This window comes from Lissotriton helveticus, chromosome 6 (assembly GCF_964261635.1).
Source record: "Lissotriton helveticus chromosome 6, aLisHel1.1, whole genome shotgun sequence".
NCBI classification, from domain to species: Eukaryota; Metazoa; Chordata; class Amphibia; order Caudata; family Salamandridae; genus Lissotriton; species Lissotriton helveticus.
In genome coordinates this window covers 1632902869-1632930204 of record NC_136067.1, presented here as the reverse complement: position 1 = coordinate 1632930204, position 27336 = coordinate 1632902869, and positions in this window count along the sequence as shown.

Genomic DNA, 27336 nt, shown 5'->3' with positions numbered 1-27336 from the left:
TTGCCCTTATTTAGGCATAGAAATCCTGCCCTTATTTAGGCACTGCTCATGCTAACCAAATACAGGCATGGTCAACTGCATCCAAACCTCTTTGTCACAACGAGTTCTTGGAAAACCAGACTCTTAAGCCTTTAGGACTTCCCCTTGCCTGGATATTTATTCTCCAAGAACTCATTTATTATGCATGAACATCTCTTCCTTAGGGGTTCATTCATGACTTTCATATGCCCGACTTGTATGTCAATACAGGCATTCCTAAACACCTTCAAGGTATAAATATACCTTCACTTGCTATGGCAAGGCACGGTGCGGTTTGGCTACCTACTTGCACGACGCGGCTCGCCACAGCAAGTCCCGAAGGAAGTCATCTCCCCAACTGACGCACTGACCAGACGCTGTCATCCTCCTTGCCGAGAATCCAGCTCCAGTGTTTCTGATTCCTCTTGCGGGGTGTTAGAGATCGAGTCCCGGGAAAGAGATACCAACCTCTCTCATTCTAAGGTATGGAGCTGATTAAAACCTAGAGAAACTTTTGGCAATTCTTGGCAAAACTAAACTAAACTATAGCTGAAACAGCACCTACTTCTTCCCTCATACTAGACTTAGGTTAAGGTACACTGGGGTAGGATTATTTTAGAAGCACCAGTTGAGTATTTTAGCCTGTGTTATTTATGTATGTTTTTTATATATGTCATAGCTACAGACCATGCTATTACAGTATTATTTTATATTACTGTTTACACTGTACGCATTATACTTCGCATTCTGTCTTACGATTGTAGCAGTTCATTTCTCTTGCATGAAAAGAAGACTGTTCAATAAACCCTTTTATTGAAACGCCCGTCTCTCTATTTCTGTGCAACTCTGTAGAAACGAAGCATGCACTAGTGATGAGTGAAACTGTAATCTATTGTTTCCACAACTCTGAAGATATTGTTCCGACTCTAAGGGAAACAAAGTTGTTATGTTTATGCGGTTGTCAGCAACTAATCCCTTCTTGTTCATTCGAGAAAGTTTCTAGTGACCTCTGAGTTAGCTGGCACGCACAAGTAATTAAGTTTAATGTACTCGATATAGACATACTGACCTCAGTCCTATGTCAAATCTATAGTGTATATTATTCCAATACGCAGAGCCTATCAGGGATATAGGAACTACACTACACCCTGATCCATTTGCAGAAGCATCTGCTTTCCGGCGACCCTTGAAGCTGTGTTTTGGGATACTTGTAATCCAAACCCCGAGCAGTGATTCCACTGAAGATTACTGGCCTACACTCCATGAGTGACCCGTGGGCTGGTATTTAGTGATTGAGGTCCCTTCGCGATCCCTTGTCCGTTGACTTGTGGGTCCCTGCGAAGGGTACTGTAACTTTCAACTGGCTTACCTGGTTGCTCCAGACGTGCCCTGACTCTCTCTCACTTGGAGAGTCACCAGGACCTTGCTGGTCCACCCCAAAGCCGTTGTATTCTCACTGCGTGGGTTGTTGTTGCCAAGGATTGTTGGTCTTTGATCCGGACACCAACCCGCCCTTGCCCCCCAGCCCTCAACATCCTTCGTGGGACAGCTCACCTGCAGACTCTGGTTGTCATCGACATCTCCTGGTCCCTGTGGCAACGGAGTCAAACTTCACCTTATCGCACCTGAAACACCAGACATTGATCTACCATGTCCCTGGTCACCCTGCAGTGACCCAGACTCTGTCCTCTCTGCTATCAGGTTCTTTACATCTCTGATCCAAGCTTGTATCACACCGGACACTTTTCCTTTCCACGGCAGAAGCACTTTGCAGCAACTCACCATTGAAAACAGCAACGATTCCACACACCAATTGGCACCTATGCACCCGGCTTCCTTGAGTGAGGTAACACGAGTACTCCGGTGCTCACATGGGTGCTGGCCTTATAGCCTTCTAAGTCTAAAAGGGTTTGCTCCAAGTCCTCTCCGAAGTGTCCCTAATCTTTAAAATTCCAACCGCAACTTACCCATAGGATTGTATGGAGCTCGCGGCTGTGTTCTCACACTGCAGGTGTCCCCCGTGGTTCCCCTGTGTCACTACCTTGGGTGGTTCCTTGGGGTCCTAGCGATTCTACGTGCTCTAGGCACTGTGTCTAGTCAAGTCATAGTTCTTATACCACTTTCTTAATATATGGTTTGGTCTCCCCCTGGGGCCCATTGTATATTGTGCTATTTACTGACTTTCTAGTGTGTTGATATTGTGTATCGGCTCTCTAATCTCATAAAGAGGGTAGTAGAGAGTGTTTAGTAATAAATACATATATTTTATATATACCTTGCGTGGTTCCCGTTTCATTTGGTCATTCAAGAGTTTTGGGGCCAGATGTAGGAAGCGTAATTCCGGTCGGTAATGGCCGAAATTACCGAATTTCGGCCGTTACCGACCGGAATTAGGCTTTCCATATATAGGTGGCTTCATTTCAGATTCGGTAATTTACTGAATCGGTATTTAGGAATTTGGTAAATTACCGATTCTTAAAAATACCAAATCGGTAAATTACTGAATCTGAAATGTAGGGAGTACTCAAATGAGTGCTTTTCCCATTTTAGGATTTGTTATTTACCACCAACTAGAAGTTGGTGGTAAATAATGAAAACCTTAGAAAAAGCTTTTTTTTGCTTTTCCAACAGTGCCATGTTGCAGACATACATGCCCTTACGGCATGTATGTCTGCAACATGTGCACCCATACACATTTGAGGGGTGCAACAGGGTGTCAAAGTGACACCCTGCCACCCTTCAATGTTTCACCCATTTACCGAATCGGTATTTACTGATTCGGTAATTGACATTCATTCCTATGGGCCTGGTGGCCCATAGGAATGAATGGTATTACCGAATCGGTAAATACCGATTCTGTAATTACCGAAACTTACCGAATCGGTAATTATTTAAGAAAAATTACCTACATCCCATTTGCCTGTTCTTAAATACCGAATCGGTATGATTCGGTATTTAAGAATCGGTAATCTGGGATTACCTACATCGGGCCCATAATCTGGTAAACCAAGCTGCTTTACACTCCATCAAGACTTAGCCTGAAGACTGCTCTCCATAGCTACCACTAGGATAGCTTTCAATAAAGGTTGTCTTAAACCTAATCATCAATAAGGGTTGTTTGGACTGGTGCAAGGTGCCCACTATAACTAGTGGACAGCATATGCCAGGCCAACTTCTCACAGTGGGTTGGAGGGGTGTGGGACAAATCAGGGGCCAGTTTGAAAGATGGAGTGTGTCTAGTAGATGCAGAGGAAAAAACAGAAGAGTAAATTGAGTAAGAAAGGAGGGCAGCAAAGAAAGAGGGAGTGATAGGGAGCTGTTTGAGGGATTGATAAGAGTCACATTGCGAGAGAGAGGGAAAGGATCAAAGGAATTGCAGTGGATGAGTGTCAAAGAAACCATCAGAGAGCATGAGCTTTAGAAGAGAAAAGATAGAGTGGCTTCAGTCTTATCTTGAAAAGATAAGGTAAAGTTGGGGCGCATGTTAATAGATCTGCATGTCTTTAATCACATATTGTTTTTCTTCATGCAACAACTTGGAGCTGAATGTCTTGTCCAAACAGGTTCATTGAAAAATACCTCTGTGTTAGGTAGTTGTGAGAGGAGAAGGAGTTAATAGAAGGCGGAAGTACCAGGTAATATGACTATCTCACCACCACGTCTTACTTTACCCTGAGCCTGTCAATCATTCGAAATGACTAATGTAGTGATTCCTATGGCCCGTTAGGCATGGGAAGTGTATGTTAACACTCCTGGAGGAAGGGAAACTCCTCTGCCGGCCTCCTGCTCCAGTTTTCATTAGTGATCTACATTTAACCTGATCAGGCCTGCTGAGACTTCGGAGAATGTTACTCCTGTTTCTAGCCAGTTCATTGGTCCACCTTTTGACCCCGCTGAATCACCATTTATTTAAGAATGCATAGCAGGTGCAGATTTGTAGGTTGAAATGATCTCTTTCTAATTCTGTAACTGTCTAGTTGACGTCACAATGTATTAATGAGAATGGTTATTTACTATTTCCAAATTATTCTTTTTCACACAGATTTAGGCTACGGCATAATTAGGTGTTCTACGATGTATACATTTGAACTCAGAGTATGTTAAAATCTGTTACGATGCATGTGCTCTAGGACCAAATAATCAAACTCCTGAAGGATAATAAGGCTCATAAGCCAAGAAAAACGGCTAAACATATGTAAGCTAGGATTATTTAACTCTGCAGTTCACAAGATAGGAAGGTAGAGCATACCAATGAGATGAATTTACTCGTGCGTGGAATTCTGGTCTGATTTAGCCATGGTCATCCATGGTGTATTCAGTTAATATATACTTTTAGAATAATCGCGGAGGGAATTATCATGCTGTCGTTATTGTCTTTAAAAAGAGACATCCGTTGGTGTACTTGTTTTTAGGTCTCGCTATAGACCGTTTAGACATCTGCAATGAGAGCTTTTGCGAACAACACAACAAATCGAAGTATTAAATGTAGTAGATCTTTGTGAGTCAGCCCTTTGCAGCTATTGGCTTTTTATGTGATTTGTATGGTTCTCCATTGGCTGAAGGTGCTTTTCGACAAAGCCATAACATCTTGTGAATGGTTATATTGTCCCATTACTCTTCCCATTAGGGGTTTGGTGATGGGATTGAGTAATTCTTTTGTGAAACGGCAGATGCAACCTAACCTGTAGCTTGATATTAAGGCGCAGTATGTGTTCTATGATGTATTTACTTTGCTGGCACACTGACATTTTAATTGCTGATTTATGATTCTACTCCTTGCTTTGCAGTAGGGTTACATCCAAAAGACACCTTTTGTCAAAATTAAATGTGGAAAACTTTACATTTTAATCAGGTATTGTTTGTTCTGCTTAACCAAAATGGTGGTCTTCCAATTTTCTGCTTGTTTTATAACTATAATTGTAATTGTGTGTCTTTAAATGTTAATGTAAAATATTTCCATTGTATTCTGTTGTGTAGTATTTCGAGCCTTTTGTGCACAGCTATAGAAACAAGCATTTGCAGTGCAACTCGTCTCGCATTTACGAGAGTTTGAGCTATTGGTATTGTGAATGGCAATGCCTTTTATTTATGTGCCTTTGAACCAGATAAATAAAAGGCATTGTCATTTACAATGCCAATAGCTTAAACTCTCACAAATGCGAGACCTATTGTATTTCAAATGTGTTTGTGCTATAACAATTTTTTAAAAGCTTTAGGACAGAGTCTGTCCTGCCTGCCACAGCAGGTAGTACAAAGCTATTTGAGAAAATAGAGCTAAGAGGCTGTAATTAAAGCCTACCGAGTAACAACACTCTTAACAGGGGGTGTCACCATGGGAGCTTACAAAATTAGACATGGGGGGAGTACTAAGCCTATTGACCAAGGAACAGCCACAGGTTACAATGGAAAATGACACAAGCCATTGAAAAATAAGGGCGGAGTATGGGCAGAGCTTCAAGTCCCTACTGAACACAGCATGCCTCCCAGAGCAGCGCATGTGCTGCCCAGGCTCGACCTAAAAACCCCAAAGATTTATGACCACTGTAGAACCAGGTGGTCAGATGTTTGCATGACAAAATATCATGAACAAAAATATTGCAATGCACAAATATTGTGAAAGCAATATCGGATGCCAAATATCGTGTTTATATTCTTTGTACGTAAACTTCAAAAATATTGAGACAAAAATATATTTGACAAGAATATTGTCAAAAACAGGCAGGATTATGGATTTTGTTATATATAGCTTTATATTAAATTAAATGTAAATATTAACTCATAAAATAAAAGTAAATAAATATATTAAAAATACTTAAGGCATACATGTGGGAGGAGGAATTAAAAAGAGTCAAATCAGGCAGTTTGATCTTTTTAGTCATAAAATAATTCCTGCATATGCACCTTTTCTGATATGATCCCTGGACTTTTAGCCTAGCAGCTTTATCTCAAATTTAGATATGGCATTTTACCTTTACATAGTTTATGTGTAAAATGTGGTGGAATGACCTGGAGCAACAGCTGGTGGCAGTCTTGTAAATCAGAGCTTGAAACACTGCAACACTTAAACATACCCACGTGGGAAGTGGATTAAACTAGTGTATCAGCTCCTGGGTTTTAGAAAATATGTTGACAATTTTGTGTACTGATAAAAGTGAAGTAGTTGTTATTGCTGCTGCCAAATTTCTCCATGCTGCCTGGCTCATCTGTAGATTGATATGAGGCTCCTAAGTTCTGGTTCTTGTTTTGATCTGGATTGTAATCAATAGTAATATTTTTTAGATATATCATTAATATTTATAGATTCACGTTTCTTTTGCTGCGCATCGAACTGCATGAATTGCACTAATGCATTTCATAGAGTTTTTAACATAGAAAAGCTTACTCATGTGCTGTATTTATCTCATTTACGGTATTCCAGCTGATGGCTGGTTAAACCGCATGTATGTTTTATTATTGCTTTATGGATCAAGTAACCGAAATAAACATATTTCTATTACTACTATATTAAAAACAATAGAAAATAAAATTAGAAAAAAAGATAAATACTTTAACAATTTTAAAACATTATTTATATATTAAAGTTGCTATGCTACGGTGAGTGAAAAAGCAGAACACATCTCCTAAGATGTAGCATTGTTTTTCCTCCTCCATGCACGGCCATGCGCCAACACACATCCTTGCGTATAGTGCAAGGGTGTGTGCATTCTGTAAAGAAAAGTTTTCTAATGGAAGGGCGGGACCTTCCAGTACAAAAACTATTGTTTAACACTTTTCCTGATTGTTATCTTTGCTTTACAATGAAGTACCCATATTGTTGGGTCAGTAACGCCCTCCACATAGTAATGGACATGCATCCCTGTTATATTTCATATAGGCCCGGGTAATATCATACACCTTCACCTACATTACCTCCCTCATAGTACACAGTAACAAGCCTTTAAGATTGAACCTTTACCTAGTTCTAGACCTGGGTGCAGAAGGAGGGTTTCTCCTGAACAATAGCATCCTATAACTTCATCAATGGACTCACACAGCAGGAATAAATATTAATGAGGGTTCTTGGAAACCAGGCAGGGGCTACACCACCTACCCCGCCATATCTACGTACAAGGTTCATCCCATACATCATCCTCACATCCAACAATGGCTAATACATGAGACAAGGGACAAAGAAACCCTAGATACTTTTTGTGTAAATAAAGCAGATCTTGGTAGGGTTGGTAGAGGTAACTGAGACTTCCAGGCCAACACACTGCCCAGAGACGTGCCTGCATGCAGACACTCCAGCTGACAGTGATCTAAACATACCTTGTGGGGTGTCCAACTCGAGACCAGGACGGGCTCCTACATTCTCACACTTCAGGTAATAGGGTTCGACTAAATCCTAGAGAGATTCTTGGCTTCCCACCTACTTACATGCTAGGTACACTTAAGGACAGCTAGACAGGCATCGTAGCAGTACGCACACTTTTATCCTACATTTTATATTCATGTTTTTATTCATGCTTATTGCAAGATGGTAGAACTGTACTATCCTTTTAAATTCACTGTACTGCTAATCATATATCTCTGCTACTGTCTAATGGTTGTTGCAGCACATATATCTTACACGAGAATAACAACTGTTCAATAAATCCTTATTAAAATACCCAGACTGTTTATTCTGTGTATCTCTGAGACAAACTAAGTAAGCATGAGTCACTGAGCAAAAAGTAATACATTGTTTCCACAATCCTGAGGGATCAAGGTTGTCATGGTCTAAGGTTGCCAGAAACTATTCTCTCCCTAATAAGAGAAGACACAAGTGGCACTGTGAGCTAGCTAATCCAAACAGGCTAACATTCTCGGTGGGGGTGCACAGAACCAGCCTGCCACCAACCTCACAGTTTGTTATCCAAACGCGCTGGTCCTGTATGGGTACTATAGGAACTACAGGACACCCCTGCCCTGAGTGCCCAACTGCCTTGATGTCTGGGTTCTTAATGCTGATTTTGTTGTTATGGGCAAACGAGGATCATGCATGTGCGTCATGATACAGGCCTGTCTCATACAGTGCCGTTTGTTGGACCAGGAGGGGCGCCCAAAGTACTACCCTCATAGCAGTTAAAGGCTGCTGCTTTCACCAGGAGTTAAGCAGCCCCAGTATGGTGGTGACAGCTTTCCATGTAGTTATCAGTAGGAGTGAACAGGTTCTTTTCAAACTGTGTCACTGAAGTGAGGCCTACAGACTCACTCATTTTTAAGTTCTACTGCTGTGTGCTTAACTCACCCTTGGACTACACCGGTTGGTGTGCAGTGTGGACCAGCGCATGATTGGGGCATCTGCACTGGGTGTATATGTGACTGAGAAGGTTACAAGACAGATATATTTCAATACTGTGCAGAGTGTGCATGGTGAATGCATGTGCTGGATGTATGGGTGCCTAAAATCAGCACAATACATGGAGGATGTAGTGCTGTGCAGTGCGGGCATAGTAAATGTACTTGCTGGGAGTATGTGTGCCTGTGAATGATACAGAAAAAGAAGGATACAGTGCTGTGCAGTGTGTGCATATTAAAATGTATTTGTACCTTGAGTGGTACAGTACATGAAGGATACATTGTTGTTCAGTGTATGTAGTCTGTGTACGTGCACTGGATGTATCTGTACCTTTGGATGGTATGAGACATGTAGGGCTCTGGGTTCCATTTTAAGAGACATAGCCCGGCATGGTGAAACATGGAGAGGAGGTAGAGAAATCCCCAGACAGATTTGTGCATTGCTGCATTACTGTAAGCTGGGTGGGACACACACTGGAGAAGGGAGAGCTAGGCTTGCCCTGTGCACTTTAAAGGGTGCTCTTCCATTCAGTGAGATGTCTCAGGAAAGGGGCCTGGACACATAACAGGAAGGAGAAGGGGCTAATAAGACAATTGTAAAGAGTAGGGTTGGGGCCTGGGCTAACCATTTGATACACATATCTCTGTGGCTGACATCCAGGTGGGAAATCTTGTCACTTTCATGGTCTGTGTTGTGGGGCTTTCAAATCTGGAGTCTCTCCTGCTGCGACAGACTACTTTCAAAAGGAAGAGAGAGCAGAGGAGTGGACCCTTCAAAAGAAGAAGCGCTCCAACATAAATTGTAAATACTCAGACTCTAAATCATATTTGGTGTCTGAAAATGGACTATAAGAAGGGGAGCCTAAGATCTGAAAATTTGCCATCTACCAAGCAGCCAGACAGGCTGTTTAATGTAATGTAATTGTATTTATATAGTGCTTACTAACCCTGTCTGATACAGACATCTAGCTGCAGATTCCTTACCTTTGAATTCCCCAGTCGTTATACGATCCTGAAGATTTTTCTTCGAGCAATACTCCTGTGCCTTAGTAGATGGTGTTGATTGGCTCTGCGTGACTTAAACATCGTCTGCATCATTGGGATGTCCGCATCACCTATATACGCATCACCTCGGCGTGCTGATGTCAGTTTTTTTACTTTCTGCGCCAGCCAGCGCAGATCTGTGGAGAGTGCTACCCTCTGTCATTTTTCACCATGCTTTTTTCAATGTTTTGCCGACCCCTTTTTTGGTGTGTAGGGTATTTCTCATGTCCAAGAAGACTTCTGGACTTCTGCAGAGCCTATCACTGTCTCATGTTGGTGACGGACCCACACCTGGTTTGTCTCTGGGGCCTGGAACAAGATCACAATGCAGTTGTGCTCTGATTGCCAGGCCATGGCTCCAAAAGCTGTGAGGGAGCGGGCCCTAAAGCTGCTTGTGGCCCCATGCTCAGCACCTCATCGTTCTCCCCGGAGGTCTCGTTCACGGTCCCAGTCGTGAGGAAGGTCTGTGCACCACTCTGAGGGTCCCAAGTCCTCCTCCTCCTACTCAAAGTCATTAAGTCGGTCAGATAAGAAGACATCTATGCTCTGCCTTACTCTCACTTGCATACACACTCCCTGCGTCGGCAAAAGGAAAACTGGAGGTTGCTCAATTACCTACATAGCACCCAAGACATGGAACGACCTCCCTCAACAAAACAGTTCCTTCTCCTCACTTAATGAGTCCAGCAAAAAGCTGAAGATCTCGCACTTCATATAAGTACCTTGGGACTACACACCTTGCCCAAGTACCTGGATACCCTCTTGTGTGATTAGTGCTCTATACAAATCAACATAGCATAACCCGGAACATTGTCCGTACACCTGGGCCTTGATGTTTGTGTAGTTATATATCATTATACTATCTTCCGAGAAGAAGGGAATGAGAATCAATACAGGGTTCGCTCACCTTTCCAAACATTTAACCATACAAAAACAAAAAGAGGGAACGCCTACTGTGCTTAGCCTATCTTTTCATACCTGCCCAAGTGGATCCCCCTACGGTATTCTCTCACCCACTGGAATTCCAAGTTGGACTCTTCATCATACAGTCCTCATCCAGGTACCTAGTGTATCTGGACGGACTCAACCTTGGTAGCCAAGGGAGCTCTTTGGTTATTTGGTTGTATTGAACATTTTAAATAGCCTGGGGTGTCCCATGGGTTAATTTTATTTTCAGGCACACCCTGACAGAGTTAAAAACAGGTGGGGATGCACTGCGGAAATTAGTAACCCTGGGTCTACATGTTTCAGCCGAAACACCAATACCTCACCAGGCTAGTTGAATTTCGTCAGGACTTCACAAGGATACTGTTAGTATCCTATTTGGGTGCAGTCAATTGTGAAACTTCCATTCACCATACTCATACATGCCATGCATACTGACCCATTTGGTCATTATGTTCCAGTAGGTATGGGAGAGACAGAGATAATTAATCAAGCACAACATAATTTCATATGTCTCTCTGTATCCTTGTATATCTCCAAGTTTCCCTGTGATTATTTCATATCAAGTAGGACCAGTGTGTAAGCAGTACAAAGTGCGAAACTCCATCACAGTTACTTAAAAAATGTGCACATATTCTGCATGCATTAGGTTGGTATACAGTCTGCAAGTATTATCCTTGAGATTACCAAGATATTGTGTGTGCTACACTCATTATGGATATAAAGTGTGATTTTTTTTTTTGCCCTTACTTAGTAGCTTCCTATTTAGAGCTCCATGAGGGTAAGGAGGCAGATGGACCTTGTAGTCAAACTCTGTTAACAAATAGGTAAAATGACATCCATTAGAGTGTCAGGGTCTAGGTTCTCCTAGTCAAAGGACCCACCAAAGCCTCCCACTATGCCTCACTTACTTCATCAAAGGTCTCTTTGCAGCCGTGAACCTATTTGGCTCCTCCCTCCCCTGCTTCATAGGACCCATCAAAGCCTCCCACTATGCCTGAACCTATTTGGTTCCTCCTTCCCCCACTTCTTAGCATAGGGTTATTTTCCTGGTCTTAAATACTCTGTGTTCCTCTGAGTAATGTGATGCAGGTGCGTCATCACATGACGACATGCTGCTACATCATTAGGTGATTGCCGCAGGAGGCTGTTCTGCTGCTAATTTGTATAATTTTTACTGCCTGTTTGTTTAGTTTTGTATCGAAAGTCGCCCAAATGTTCTCAATTATGAGTTGTTCTTTTACTGCCTATTCATTTCGTATGTGTCGAAAATGGCCCAAATGTCCTAAATGTGCTGTATAGAGACTCCATGTCTCAGACTTCCTAGGATTATCACTTCTATAAATAAGAGTCTGGTAATAATTCTCTCTAGGGGGTCTGTCTTTCTTGCATTGTCTGTGTACATATGTGATTATGTACACTAACTTTTGATTCTTAACAGCTATAATTTTCATGTGGTGAAAATATAGAAACAAAAAAGGGTGAGGAGCCTTGTGATGTGGTTACTTATACACACTCTTGTACTCTTTTATTATGTTATTCTGATGCTGGGTCCCCAGGAATGATCTCTAATCTCCAGTTTTCATGTGTAAGTGAGAGTCAGGATTCTATGTCTGTAGAGACATCAATGGGATCGTATAATTTAATCCTGTTTTATGAGTTGACAAACGGAAGATCCGTCTTTGTTCTTTCTCATAAAGGGCTCTCTCTGGATTCTTGATATTCTCTTCTTGTGCCCATCTCAAGTCCTCAACTGTATGTCCTACTGCCAAAAAGTGCTGTGACATTTTAGTTGTACTTCGCCCACACCTTAGATTACTGCAATGTTCGCAAATCCGGGTCTTTACCTTTCTCATTGGTATGCCTATGTACCTAAGGTTGCATGGGCAAGTGATCAGGTAAATGACTTGTGCGGAATTGCAAATGGTATGTTTTCTAAAAAAAATACACTTTCTTCAAGCCTTGGTTAATCGTCTTCGTCTTTGTTTTGAAATTACAGACATTATAATGTCCACATCTGTAATGCCTAACAACCCTGGGGAGGTTTCATGTTAAGGATAATGTCGCTGCTTCCCATGCTGGTTTTCTTGGTCTTGTATGCACTAAGAGGTCCCTCAAGTTGGCACTGCATCTGTGTAAGAAGAGAGGTTTTTCTAATCTGATTGCCAGAGTTCAGAATTCTCCAATTCTTGTAGATGTTCTTCTTTATACCAGTCAAGACTATGTCAAATGTGGTAACACAGATCATCCTCTCCTCTTCCTCTGAATGTTTTCTAAAAGAGCTTCCCTATTTTGATTATGTGATCTTTTCCTTGACCTCTGTATGTATCTTCTCTGGATGGTTTCTTGTCATAAGTTTCTCCGTTAACATATCTGCATGTTTTTGGAAGGTTTCTGGTCTACTGAAAAGACTTAGAAACTGTCCGTATGGTAGGTTTTCTTTCAGTGGTCTCGGATTGAAACTGTGAAACACAATCAGGTTTTTTTTGTCTTTTGATTTGTAATACATTTCTAAATGTAACTTTCCATGACCCATTGTGATTCTTTTTTTTCTTCTAATAACAAAAAGCTTTATTTTTTCATTGCAGATATATAGAATAACACAAGCCAACCATGACAACCGGCCAGTACAGTCAACGTCAGGAGCCGTACAAATCACATCAACAGTAATATTTTAAGCCATAGTGTGCCACTCATTGTCTCCATATTCTCTTGTGCTTGTGAGGGCAGCCTCTGGCCACATACATCGGCTTATCAAATTGCGTACACCATTCATTCCTGTACGGCACACTTGTCTTAACGGGGGTTCCAGCCCTGTCTCGGCCCTGGCAATGTGTCGTTTGGCCATGAGTGCACCCAAGGCCACAAGCTACATCTCCCCTCTGGATCTCGAGACCTCTTCAAGTAAGCCCAATAGTGTCAACCATGGGGACAATGTATTGGGATACTGCAATTCCCGAGATAAGGTTTGGAACACTACCCTCCAGTACCGGGATATTACCGGACAGCCCCATACCATCTGAAAGAAGTCCATTCCTTCCTCCTCGCATCGTGGGCAGTCTGGGAATGCACGTAGGTGGGCCTTCCACAGTATGATCGGTGTCAGATATGCAGTGTGGAGGTACTTTAATTGAATCAGGCGGGCCTAGAGGAAATCGCTAGCGCCCTCGGGCAATGAGGGCCTCCCACCATTCCGAGTCCTCCTATGTCCTTACTCCCGGTTCCATCTGGTTCTCAGTGCCTCAAAGAGATTTTGGGAATTAACGGCCAGGGGATTGTAGATACGGGATAGCCCTTTTCCCCAGGGGACCCATTAATTTCTCTGTCTTCATAGGGCAGAACTCAGGGACCTCCTCCAGAGAGTCCTTGTATGAATGAAAGAATCAGAAGAACTGCAAGCGATGGAGTCCAAAATCCATCTGCAAGTCTTAAAAAGGATTTCATGTGGAACCCTCCCCAGACATCCCACAGCTTTGAAATCCCTATCATATCCCATTTACTAAACGCCTGTAGTGAGGCAACCTTGTAAAAGGCATCATACTCTTCAGTGTGGGGTGTCCCATGTGAGTTTGCCATCCCAACCCACATTGTGTGCTGCTGCTCTCCATACCAACAGGACGACCTTTGATAATTCCACAGCGGCCTCCCACCCCATCGCACTAACCTCTCTCCTGACTGCAGGGTCCGTTCTCCCTCCGCACAGCCAGTCGTTAATAACAACTGGTTGTGATGCCCGGTAGTAGAGCCGAAATGGCACCCTTGGCCATGCTCCCATCATATATTGATTACATACACCTGTCAAAGGCTATGCGCGTATGCTGGCCCACCCAAAGGAAGGACTACAGCATGGCCTGGACATCCAAGAACCATTTCTGGGGGATAGGGTGTGGGACATTTTGAAGAGTATACAAGAAGCACAGTAAAGTTGTTATCTTAAAGAGAGCCAACCTGCCAAGAACACTCGGTGGCAAACTAACGGGGTTACCCAATGCACTCAAAAATAGTGAAACATTAGTTAAGTAACAAAAAACAATTAGTAATGGGTCGGAATTATCACCAGCTGAGCAACCTACTAGTCTCAACACAGCCTTATTAGCCCTGAGGATTCGCAATAGCGATGAAACACGTGTCGGCTGGCTGTTTGACTCAATAAAGGACTCCAACGGACAACTCTCCCTTTGGAGATTCCTAGAAACCTTCTGTCGCTTTGTATTTTTGTGCTAATTGTTTTTTGTTACTTAACTAATGTTTCACTATTTTTGAGTCCATTGGGTAACCCCGTTATTTCTGCAGTTGGTAGTTTGGACTACTCACTTTTGAGTGGTTCTAAGGGCTCTCCACTCACCCTTTGCACCACCAGATATAAGTCAACCAATATCAAGTGTGTTGATTGTTAGGCTGTGCACCTTTGCTTTCTCTGACTACAAGCCCTTCGGTATTCTCACTCAGTGGCAAACTGTTCCATTTGGCCAGATCCCTCTTCATATTGGCCACCAGTGAGGTAAAGTTTAGAGACCAGGCTTGGCCTGGTAACAAGAAAATATGAACCCCCAAATATTGAACCCTGAGGTGACACCAGGCACATAGTACCAGTCGTCCATCGCCTCTGAACCCCAAATTGGGAACAGCAGAGACTTGGTCCAATTATCCATGAGATCTGATGCCTGGCCATAAAGATCAAGCATGCAGAGGAGTCTGGGACCAGTGTTTTTGGTCTGGGACAGAAAAAGCAGAACATCATCCATGTCCAGTACTAATGTGGTCCTCAAACCTTCCTCCTCTCCCCAGGCCCAATGCATCGCATTTGACCCACGTTGCCAGTAGAGCCATTGCAAGTGCGTAAATCAGTGGTGATAAGGGTCACCCTTGCCTGGTTTAACACTCTATATGGAATTCTCGGGAAAGGACCCCCGTTCACCCAGAACCAGACCATCGGGCAGGCATAGAGTACCTTCACATAAGAAATGAACCTTGCGCATTGCTCCATTCGGTGGAGTACATCCAAAGGAACTCTCAGTCAAGAGAAAGGCGCTAGGCCCCGTCACACAGGAACAGTAGGCCAGTGCTGCATGCCCTCGTCGGATGCAGTGTCTAGTACTTTTCTGGGGGACAATGCCACATTGCTCCAGGTGGAGCAGTGTTGTCAGCAACTTGTGAAGCTGATTCACTGGTACCTTAGCTTAAAGCTCACGTTTGCTGTTAAACACCAGGATAGTGCAGTAGGAGGCACAATCCTGATGTTGGAGCTCTTCCTTATGGAGGACTATAATTGTCGCCACATCAAGCCTCTTCAGGAACCGGTCCCTGTCAACGGCTTCATTATACATAGCAAGTAATGGTGGGAGAAGCTGTAAGCAAAACCTGCGATAATATCCTATCTAGAACCCGTCAGGCCCTGTGTTCTTCCCCGCATTCATATCCATAGAGGCTCCTCCAGATCTTCCAGCAAGATTGGGTGTCCCAGTTATTTCTGATCCAGTCCCGACATGGATGCCAGTGGCAAATCGGCTATAAGGGGCATCAGGGTCTCCCGGACGGGCTGTTTGCGATGCACGTACAAGGCTGGTAATGGGTAGCGAAGGCTTTGGTGATTGCTTTTGCCTCCTTTAGTCATGTGAGAGAGGGACCCCTGATCTCCGGAATCACCTGGCTGGCCTTCCCATTGGCCACCAGCAAATAAATAAGTTGCTAGACTTATCCCCCCATTTATATACTCTACTGTTAGAAGCCATCCAACATTGACAGTCTTTGTTTAGGTAAAATTCCATCCTGTTGAGTGTCACCTTTCGACTTTCAGTTTAGTTTGGTGCCATCTCCCTCTCCAGTCGTGTAATGCAGATCTCCACGTGTGTAATATGCTGCCATCTGGGTCTATCTTTGGCCCGGATGTACAATCAAGCCACTCCACGCATGTAAGCCTTCCCCGCCCCCACAGTGATCCAGGGGAGTCTGCTGATCCATTGTTCCAATCCAGGAATAGCTTCAGTTTCTCAGATAGGAGAAGTGAGAGCTCTCTGTCCTGTAGGTGCCAGGCGTTTAATTGCCACTTGGTTCGCGAGCCTGCGCCTTTGCCTCCAATCCAGCCTCAACACCACCAGGGAGTGGTCCGAAATGCCTCTAGGCAGAATTTCCACTCCTATGGTATGCAACAAATCTGTTGCTGGCTTAAGTTAAATATCAATTTGTGACCTTGTGCCATGGGCTGCCGAAGTATGTGTGTATGCCAGCAGAGATGGATGCTATACTCTCCATATGTTGCACAACCTCAGACTAGAGTCCCAAGCCAGCAGGCCAGACTCAGTCTTTCTGTTCCCTCTCCCCCTACATGAGCGGTCAGTCACTGCATGCATTACTGCATTAAAGTTGCCCCCCAAAATGGTGCAGCAAATGGGGATGTGTTACATTTCTTCTCTTATCATATCAAGTCTTGGGACTGTCAGCTGTGGGGGCACATATACATCCACAAGATTATAGACTTGCCCAGCAATTATTCCCTCAGTCATCAGGTAGGGGCACAGATCATCCAAGATCACCCAAGCACTATCAAGGCAAGCGTGAGAGCATGAGAATCACCACCCCCCTGGGCCTCCTGACATGCCCCGCAATGGAACACCCTAATATACCAATACCAGGGAAGTAAGTGACATATAGACCCCAACAGGTGCCTTTCCTGAAACATTAATATCTCAGGTTCATGTCACTCATTGAAGCAGAGGGCCGCCCCCTCTCTATCTTATCCACCATTTCATTGACATTCCATGTCATGACCATAAATCTTGTCCTGTTGGGTCATGAGGACAATGTGAGAGTGCTGGAGTATGCCTATGTGGCTCATCCGGCGCCTCCTCTTGTCCAACAATCGGTGAGGCATGCCCACCAATGAACAACTCGTGACCCCTGTCCTGTAATCTGACCTCTGGCACAAACCAAACATAAACCGGTGCCAACGGGGCCCTCCCAACCCCTGTCAACACCCTCAGCTCTTCTCCACCCAATACTTCTACTGCAGAAGCATCTGTTGCTCCACTCAACTAAACACACAACAGGCAAAACCTACTCTACGTGGTTAAATCGGCTTCGGCTCAGCCAGGGCCCAAGTACAGTAATAAGGATAAGTAATTGCTGGCCAGTATAACAATGCCAAAAGTTACAGAGTCCAGCAGCAACTCACTAGGGTTCTGTGTCGCGCCTCAGGCCTGCGAGGGATGGGAGCAGCCCTGCCCAGACAGCCTCCCCAGGGAGAGGCAATCCCTGAGTTTCATCCAGATTTCTGTCCAGGTCTAACACTGCCGTCTCTGGGGCCCGTGATCCTAGCATCCCAGCCACCAGCCGCTGCCTCCCCCTGGACACTCTGCATGCACTCTAAGTTTAGCAAGAAATTGAAGCCTGTAGGTACCTTGCATCTCTCTGAACTTCTGCTTCACTGCCTCAAATGATTTACATTTCTGTTTCACTTGTTGGTCATAGTCAGGGAAAATCAATATTTTGTAGGATTGATAAAGCAGGGACTCTCTCCCTCTTACCACCTTTAAAACCAGGTACCTGTCTCTGTATTGGAGGACTTTTGCAACCATGGGGCTTGGAGGAGGCCCTGGTGAGGGGGTGGGGAACCTCGACCTGAGAGCCCTGTGTGCCCTTTCGATCATGAAGCAGGAGGATGACTGTCCTGTTGGGACTCAAGATGTAAGCCACCACCTCAGGAAGAACACTGGATCAGTCCCTTCCACGCCCTCAGGAAAGCCGATGAAGAGCAAATTTCTCCGGCACGCCCGGTTCTCGGTGTCCGCTGCCTGATGTTCATAGATCTGAGACCCCAAGGCAATCCACTGCCGCCTTCCACTGTGATTCTTACGCCAATGAAGCCCATTTCTTTGTTGCTGGTTGTGTGTGAATTTCAAATTTGGGTCCAAGTTTTTTAGCCATGGAAAGAAGGAGGACAATGAATCCTGGTCACCTTCCCACAGAATCGAGGGATCACTTGGAGAAATGTAAAATGATGCACATAGATATATGTAATGATGTTGTCCTTGATTAAATATTTCTATCTCTCCCATACCTACAGAGAAATGTGAACATAGGGTCCAAATAGGTGGGTATGTATGGCATGTATGAGTGTGCTGAATGGAAGTTTCACAAATGAATGCACACAAATAAAATACTAACGGGATCCTTGTGAGGTCCTGACGGAAGCCAACTAGCCGGTGAGGCATTGGTGTAATGGCTGAAACCTGTTGACCCAGGGATGCAGAGGATATTAATTTTCTAAGTGCATTCCCACGTGTTTTTAATTCTGTCAAGGTGCCTTTGAAAATAAAATTAACCCTCAAGAACCTTAGACTATTTTAAATTTAGGATCTCACCTAATAACCAAAGAGCTCCCTTGGCTACCAAAGTTGAACCCATCCAGATACAATAGGTATCTGGACGAGTACTCTAAGATGAAGCATGCCACTTGGAATTCCAGTGGATGAGTGATTTTAATACTATAGGATGATCCCCTTGGGCTGGTATGGAAATTAGGCTTAGCGCGGTAGGGGTCCCCTCCTGTTGTTTTTCTCAACTGTGGAAATCCATCTGACTGTCTTTCATTCTCTGTAAATCTTGCTGTTGCAGACATATAATTAGTGATTGTCCAATCCATCTTCTTGGGGTTAAGGAATTGCAGTCAGGAACACTGAATTCACATAGTCAAATTATTTTTCTGTGCCCAAAGGTATCAGTAGGTATTGGGAAGGCCTCTGTTTCCACTTTCCGCACAAACGGGGATTGTCATGCTACTTTGTCTATTCCCTGCCTTTGTGTAATGAAGATGTTATTACAAATGGCATCAAATTGTTCAATCTAGTGGCTAGGATCATCGCAAATATTATGATGTTGATATTCAGAGTATATGGGGCCTGAACAATTCACATTCTTCTGTGCCATTCCCTGAGTTGTATCTGCCATGTGCATTGACTGGGTCATGCTTGTCTCCTCGGATAACAAAGTAGTATATAGATTGATCCTTTCTGTGCTTAATCGCAGGAGGAACATTTTGTAAAATCCCACCAAAAACCCCTCCAGGCCTCAAGCCTTCTGACAGCTCACATGCTTCAGTGCTTACAGCAGCTCTTTCTTTAGCGATGAGGACCTCCAGTGCATCCGCAATCTGTGGTACGATTGGAATAAACTGCGTGACTGAACACATGCTTTGATGTTTCATCTTTTTATTGGCCTTTGACATAGAGCCTTTGAAATAAATCTGAAAAAGGGCTTTTTTATCTTGTTCTTTAAGGGCCCAGCGCCACGATGGACCTGTGAGTCGACCCATATTCGTTTTTGCACCAAAAGCTGCTTTGCTATCATTGAGCCCACCTTGTTCCCCTCTTTGTATCTGATTTAAAAAAAAACTTAAACAGAACGGATTCCACCCTGTTTGTCCTACTAACTGAAAGCTACTCCCTTCCAACCAAACTAGTTGTCTGCACCTGATTCGATTTGCCTACTACTGCAAGTGATTTTATCTCTGTGACAATTTACTCTCTACTAGCATCATCTCTCCCTTGATTTTCACCGCAGTCATTATCACTAACCTTATTTATTTATTTATTTATTTACAAGCTTATATAGCGCTTGAATCGACTCCAGCTGGAGTATCTCTGCGCTTTTGGGCCAGTTTAACAAATACAGATGAGAATACTGATATGGATTAAATCTCATTTTTAAATAAAACAGTTTTAAGGAGTTTTCTAAATTGTAAATGAGAGGTACAGAGTCTGAGAGTTAGGGGAAGTTGATTCCATAGTTTTGGTCCTGCTACGGACAGTGCTCTGCCTCCGTGTCTGATTTTTTTGACACGAGGTACCACCAGTAGATGACTTGTGCTGGATCTGAGTGGCGTGGACGGGATGTAGGGGATGAATTTCTGTTGCAGATAGGTAGGACCTTGGGCATTTATGTTTTTATGTATTATACAACAAATTTTAAATTTTATTCTTTGTCGTATGGAGAGCCAATGAAGTTGATGTAGGAGAGGTTTGGATGCTGTTCTTGGAGGGGCATTCAGGACTAGGCGCGCCGCTGTGTTCTGGACTACCTGAAGTCTGGCTAATACCCCCTCGTTGGCAGATAGGAGCAGGCCATTACAGTAGTCGATACGACTCAGAACAAGGGTTTGCACTAAGGTCTTCCTAAACATGTCTGGCAACAAAGGAAAATTTTTTCGCAACATGCTGATGACATGAAAGCATGAACCTGCGACAAGGTTGGTATGTTGCTTTAAAGACAGTTCCTGATCGAGGCGGATCCCCAGGTTTTTCACGACCAGTTTGGGTTCTGGGACCACACCAAGATCGGAAGGCCACCAGTCCGGAGCCCATAGAAGTTTGGCTTCGCCAAATAGCATAACTTCTGTTTTGCTAACGTTGCACTGTAGAAAGTTAGTGGACATCCACTGTGCAACGGCCTTCATACCAGCGGAGAAGGAGTTCTTTATCTCAGCGGTGAGAGTTTCAAAAGGGAAGAGGAGCTGCGTATCATCCGCGTAAGATACGGGGATGAAGCCAAATTTTCGCATCACTCTTGCCAGGGGTGCCACATAGATGTTAAAAAGTGTTGGGCTCAAACATGAGCCCTGTGGCACCCCTTTAGAAATCTCCACCTCTGCTGACCGATGGGCACCCATGGTGACAGTCTGGGTGCGCTCGGTTAAAAAACTCCTTATCCAATCAAGGGCTCTGTTCTTAACTCCTACGTTCGACAACCGGTCAATAAGGATGTTGTGTGACACGGTGTCGAACGCTGCCGACAGATCTAGAATCACGGAGTAGCCTTTGTCTTGAAACATATGTAAATCATCGGAGACAGACAAGAGGGCAGATTCCGTGCTGTGTTTCGGCCTAAACCCAGATTGGGAATAGTCTAGGCCGCCAGTGTCTTCAACATAGTGGGAAAGATGTTGATTTACATATTTTTCCGTCAGCTTACCCAAAAATGGGAGCAGAGAGATGGGCCTAAGATTTGTTAATTCAGTCCAAGGAATGGCGGTATTCTTTCTAATAGGCCTAACTAACGCTTGTTTCCATTGTCTTGGGACAGAGCCTGTTCTAAGTGAGAGATTGATGAGTTTTTCCATTGTGGAGCATAGTACCTCCAGCAAAGAGGGCATAAGTCTGGCAGGAATTATATCATTAGGACTACCACTTTTGATTTGCATGGTGAGTGCTGACAACTCCTTTGGGGTAATGGGGGGAAAAATATCCAAAGTGTGATCATTATGGTTACTCTCAATTTCGTATGAGGCAAGACCTTCTTCGCAGGTCATGGTTTTATTAGAGTGCATGATTTTTTTATAGATCAGGTCTATCTTGTTCGAAAAGAATTGGGATATCTCATCACAAAGCTTTTGTGATGAAATGTCCGGACTTTCGCTAGCTGTCGGTTTAACGAAAGATTGAAGTATTTGGTACAAAACCCTGGGGGAATTATCTGCCTCTGAAATAAGAGATGTTATGTGGGTTTTCCTTGCAGTACGAATAGCTTTGTGGTATGTACTTAGTGACTCCCAGTAAATGCTTCCATCAATATCTGAATGAGAGCGCCTCCATTTTTTCTCTAACTTCCTAGCTGTTAGTTTTAATGCTCTAAGGTTCTCAGAGAACCACACTTACTGTTTTTTTGCTGGCCGTGGTTTGAATGTTTTCATAGGGGCTATAGCATCTATAGCAGCTATTGAAGCTTTTACAAATTTATCAAGAACATTTTCTATCTGGTCCACCATGGTAAAAGATGGTTCAATAAATTTATCCAAAAAGGCAATTTTGTTGACTTTATGCCATTGTCTTCGTTCACTGGGAAGAGACATCGGTCCATGAGAGATAGATTTTGGGTGGGGGGTATGGAACTCAATAATAAAGTGGTCGGTCCAGCTGACTTGGGTAGGTGGGGAACAAATAACAGAAGAAAAATTGGCTAAAATAAGATCTAGGGTATGGCCGGCTTGGTGTGTTGGGCCCACATTACATTGTTTTAGTCCTAGTAGGAGAAGGTCATTAAGAATGGATTGTGCTTCTGTGCAATCTTTCAGCTCACTATGTATATTGAAATCTCCAATTAGAAGGAAATCTCTGTCATTACAGACATAAGGTGCAAGAGTCTCGAGTAGAATATTCGAGAAGTTGGTAGTGGGTCCAGGAGGGCGATATAGTAGAGCACCCATTCTTATGTGTTTAGGGGATAGAGCGATTTTAAAGATCAGTAATTCAATATCAGGCGTACTTAGTTCAGTTACTGTAGAACAATTGATTTCTTGTTTATGAATGATCGCAATCCCTCCCCCGGTTTTAATGGGGCGATCTAATCGAATGATTTTATATCCAGTAGGAATAGCCAGAGCGATAGCAGGAGTTGAATGAGGTTTGAGCCAAGTTTCAGTACAGAAACATAAGTCTGGCTCAATGGTGGAAATAAGGTCCCATACTTCAGATGTATGTTTAGGTAAAGATCTTATGTTACAAAGAATATTTTTCCCTCCAGTAGGACTGGGGGTGTTGGTACCTTTGTCCCCAACTCTTAAGAGGGAAGAGCATACTGAGGGGTTTCCTTCAACATTGGCTTTCTGACATTGAGTGGTAAATACAGTTCTGCAATGAATGCAAGCGAAGGGGCCCTCTAATGAGTTATTTATGTTTATACCACAGGCATGCATAGGACTTACATATAAATCCCGAAGCGTCGTAGGAGAGTAGGTTATCCTGGAGGACTGAGGATAGTGCATATTGTGCCTGATTACCGCCATGGCCCCTGGCCCCGTCCTGTCGCGGACGGGCGCAGACGGGCTGGTCTTTGGCTCGTCTTAGGCGCAGACTTAGGTGCCACCCTGCGCGCAACCGCTGCGCGCTAGGGCCGACGAGTGGCTAAATAGCCCTGTGTGCTAGAAGGCTAGAGCGCTAACCGCTCCACTCGAGCTTTCAGGAAGTACCTGGGCGTTTCACTCTGGCTCTTACCTGCCCCGCCCTCCGCTCAACGGTATTGGCTACCGAGTCGGACCGGGGCGGGCAGGCTGCAACACGGAGCAGAGATGTAGAAAACGAGCCTGAATGACCCTGGCAGCCCCAAAGAACGTGAGTGCGCAGTAAATGCGTGTTTAAAAATTATCACATCAATTTTAACACAAAGGAACACACAGTGAGGTTTTAAAAATTCGTTATCAATTTTTAAAAATAGCGTGACATAGAGCTAATTAGGAGAGAACAAAGCCAGCAGAGTCTTCTGCTCTGCAAATGTTTTACCTGGCGCCAAGCGGGGTAGGGAGACACTGCCACTGTCTACCTTTACCGCAATTCGCCTCGCCTCCTCGCAGCCTAAATAGCCCTGTGTGCTAGAAGGCTAGAGCGCTAACAGCTCCACTCGAGCTTTCAGGAAGTACCTGGGCGTTTCACTCTGGCTCTTACCTGCCCCGCCCTCCGCTCAACGGTATTGGCTACCGAGTCGGACCGGGGCGGGCAGGCTGCAACACGGAGCAGAGATGTAGAAAACGAGCCTGAATGACCCTGGCAGCCCCAAAGAACGTGAGTGCGCAGTAAATGTGTGTTTAAAAATTATCACATAAATTTTAACACAAAGGAACACACAGTGAGGTTTTAAAAATTCGTTATCAATTTTTAAAAATAGCGTGACATAGAGCTAATTAGGAGAGAACAAAGCCAGCAGAGTCTTCTGCTCTGCAAATGTTTTACCTGGCGCCAAGCGGGGTAGGGAGACACTGCCACTGTCTACCTTCATAGTGTCCCCTTAAATGCTTCCCAGCGTTTACATGGTGTCGTTTTTAAAGTACTTGTGAAACTCTATGACTATTTTCACCCTGTTAGCTAGGTCCCTAATCAGCTATGCCTTACTTTAGCATGCTCCTGTACAGATTTGTATCCACCACCCTGTTTAAGTAATATCTAAGTGAAAGAAAGATCTATGAATGGTTACTCTTTTCAAGTGTCAAATTAACCCCTTGAACACGAACGAAAATATAGCTTATTCTGAAATATTCTTGCGCATGTGACTAAAAAGAGTAGTCCCTTATTTCTACCTACTAAATGTCTCAAGACACTATTCTCCAAATTTTGCTTTCAAGCCTTTGGTTAGTGCCCCTGTGGCCAAGGACCCATGACCTCTCCTATCTAACTCCGGGTCCCAAACTGCATTCATATTCCCCCAGTTAGGGTGTACATTAATCAGAGCTACGGGTTGGGATCCAAGTTGCGGCTGTATTCTTGTTTATCTGCATTTGGGGATCCCTATTCACGCTTGAAACCTCCCGTCCCTATATTCATTTGCCCAGGCTGAATACCACTGCTGTTTGGGAGAGTGTCAATGCCCAAAATTGCAAGGGGTCTGTATTCTGCCTCACGAGGAACAGAGTCCTCTGCAGGCAATATGTTTCCTGTAGAAAAATAATGTCTGGCTATTGGTTTTCGAATAAACCGCCACAATCTTTGTCACTTGTGAGAGTTGAGACCAATTAATTAAGCAAAAGTAGTTTCCTTGGAAGTCATGAGTTGTACACTCTGTTTATTTTACATCCCAGGCCCTTCATCCATTCCTTTGTACTGCAAGACCCCACAGCATCTCATTCCCTGCTTCTTTTTCCAACCCACAGTGATCCAACGGGGCTTTAACAATACCTTCTGACCATTAAAGTGCCCCTTGGCTGATAAAAATATTTCCATGTCCACTCTTGTTGAGTCCTAATTATTCTGTAACACTCTTGCTTCCCTAAATGTTACCATTCACCATCCCCTATGTAAATCTCCCTCCAATCCTCCTTTGGCCACACTGTAACATCTCTTGACCATGATTCTCACCCATTTGTTGTTGCCCTATTAGCCAGCAGCGGCTCCTCTACTATGGCGTAGGAGCGTTGCCCACCCTTGCCAGCAGCCACTGCAAAACATGAAAAATAAAACGATAATAAACCATGTTTATTATCGTTTTATTTTTCTCCTACCATGCAGTCTTGGGGTTGGGGCCAGGGTGATGACAGACTGGAGGGGGGGGTGTTGGGCACTACCATTCAGTGCGCATGACGGTCTGGTCAGCCGTCTCAGGTTTCTACAACGCAATCTGCGTTGCCAGGTTGGAGAGAGCAGGCACAGGCTCCCAGTCTCACTGAAAGCGCAAAGCCCCAGCACTCAGACCAATCCTGATGCTGCTTTCAGCAGCATGAAAGCAGCATCAGGATTGGCCGCAGTGCACTCTGAGACCGCTGAGCCTCTTACCAGGCTAGGTCGCCCCCATGCTCCGCTGCCTGCCAGATAGCCTGCTTCCTGCCGCTGCTTCGGACGACCCAGCGCCGCTGAGCCGCCCACCGCCAGTCTCTTCCCGCCGCTACCTCCCTGTGGCCCCGCCCCCCGCCAGCTCATTCGCCGCCCCGCTCCCGCCACCCAACTGCTCCTCCCTCCCGGCTCCTTACTTAAGGGGACCGCGCTCTCGGAGCAGGGAGCAACCGCTGAGCCTCTTACCAGGCTAGGTCGCCCCCACGCTCCGCTGCCTGCCAGATAGCCTGCCTGCTTCCTGCCGCCGCTTCGGACGACCCAGCCGCCGCTGAGCCGCCCACCGCCAGTCTCTTCCCGCCGCTGCCTCCCTGCGGCCCCGCCCCCCTCCAGCTCATTCGCCGCCCCGCTCCCGCCACCCAGCTGCTCCTCCCTCCCGGCTCCTTACTTAAGGGGACCGCGCTCTCTGAGCAGGGAGCAACCGCTGAGCCTCTTACCAGGCTAGGTCGCCGCCACGCTTCGCTGCCTGCCAGGTAGCCTGCCTGCTTCCTGCCACCTCTTCGGACGACCCAGCTGCCGCTGAGCCGCCCACCGCCAATCTCTTCCCGCCGCTGCCTCCCTGCGGCCCCGCCCCCCTCCAGCTCATTCGCCACCCTGCTCCCACCACCCAGCTGCTCCTCCCTCCCGGCTCCTTTCTTATGATGCCCACGCATACGCGCAGCGGGCGCGCCGATTGTGCGCCGAAGGGCCGCCAAAGGCAAGCCCATCTGCGCCCGTCCGTGCCTGGACCGCGCCCAGAGCCAGGACCCCTGGCCCCTGAAGATACCAGCCCACACGACGGACTTACGACGCCGCCACCCTCAACGCACTCAACGCCGGACGGCACCCCGCCTGCTACCGAGCCACCCTGAAACGCACCCACGGACCCTTCACCTGCCAAGCCTGCAAGTTCACCTGCCTCCGGACCTGCACCGCACCTGCCAAGCCGAGCCCCAGCAGCAACCACCTCAAGTGCATCCTGCTCAACACACGCTCCGTCCACAGACACGCCGTGGAACTCTGGAACCTGCTCGACACAACATCACCAGATGCCGCCTTCCTCACGGAAACCTGGATGAACGCCTCCTCGGCACCCGACATCGCCATAGCCATCCCGGACGGATACAAGATCACCCGGAGGGACCGCGTCAACCAGACTGGAGGAGGCATCGCCATCGTACACAAGAACACCATCCGCATCTCGACCAACTCCAACGACACCTTCACTGCCGTCAAACACCTCCACCTCCAGATACACACCGACCCCAAGACGACCCTCAGAGGCACCCTCATCTACAGACCCCAGGGACCATGCACACAATTCAGTGAAGACATCGCAGACTTCATCAGCCCGCACGCCCTCGCCTCCTCTGACTACATCCTCCTAGGGGACCTCAACTTCCACCTGGAGAACAACAATGACAGCAACACCACCACCCTGCTGGACAACCTCGCCAACCTCGGACTCAAGCAACTGGTGAACACCCCCACCCACTACGCTGGCCACACGCTTGACCCCGTCTTCTCCTCCAGCAAGCACATCTCCTTCAGCCACTCCACCGGACTTCATTGGACTGATCACAGCTGCGTCCACTTCAGCTTCAGGAGAAACACGACCCACCACCACCCACAACAGGTTCCTTGCCGGAGCTGGAGCAAGATCACCGCCGAGCAACTCACCACCTCCCTCCGCCAGAACCCTCCCGCCAGCACGACGGACCCCAACGAA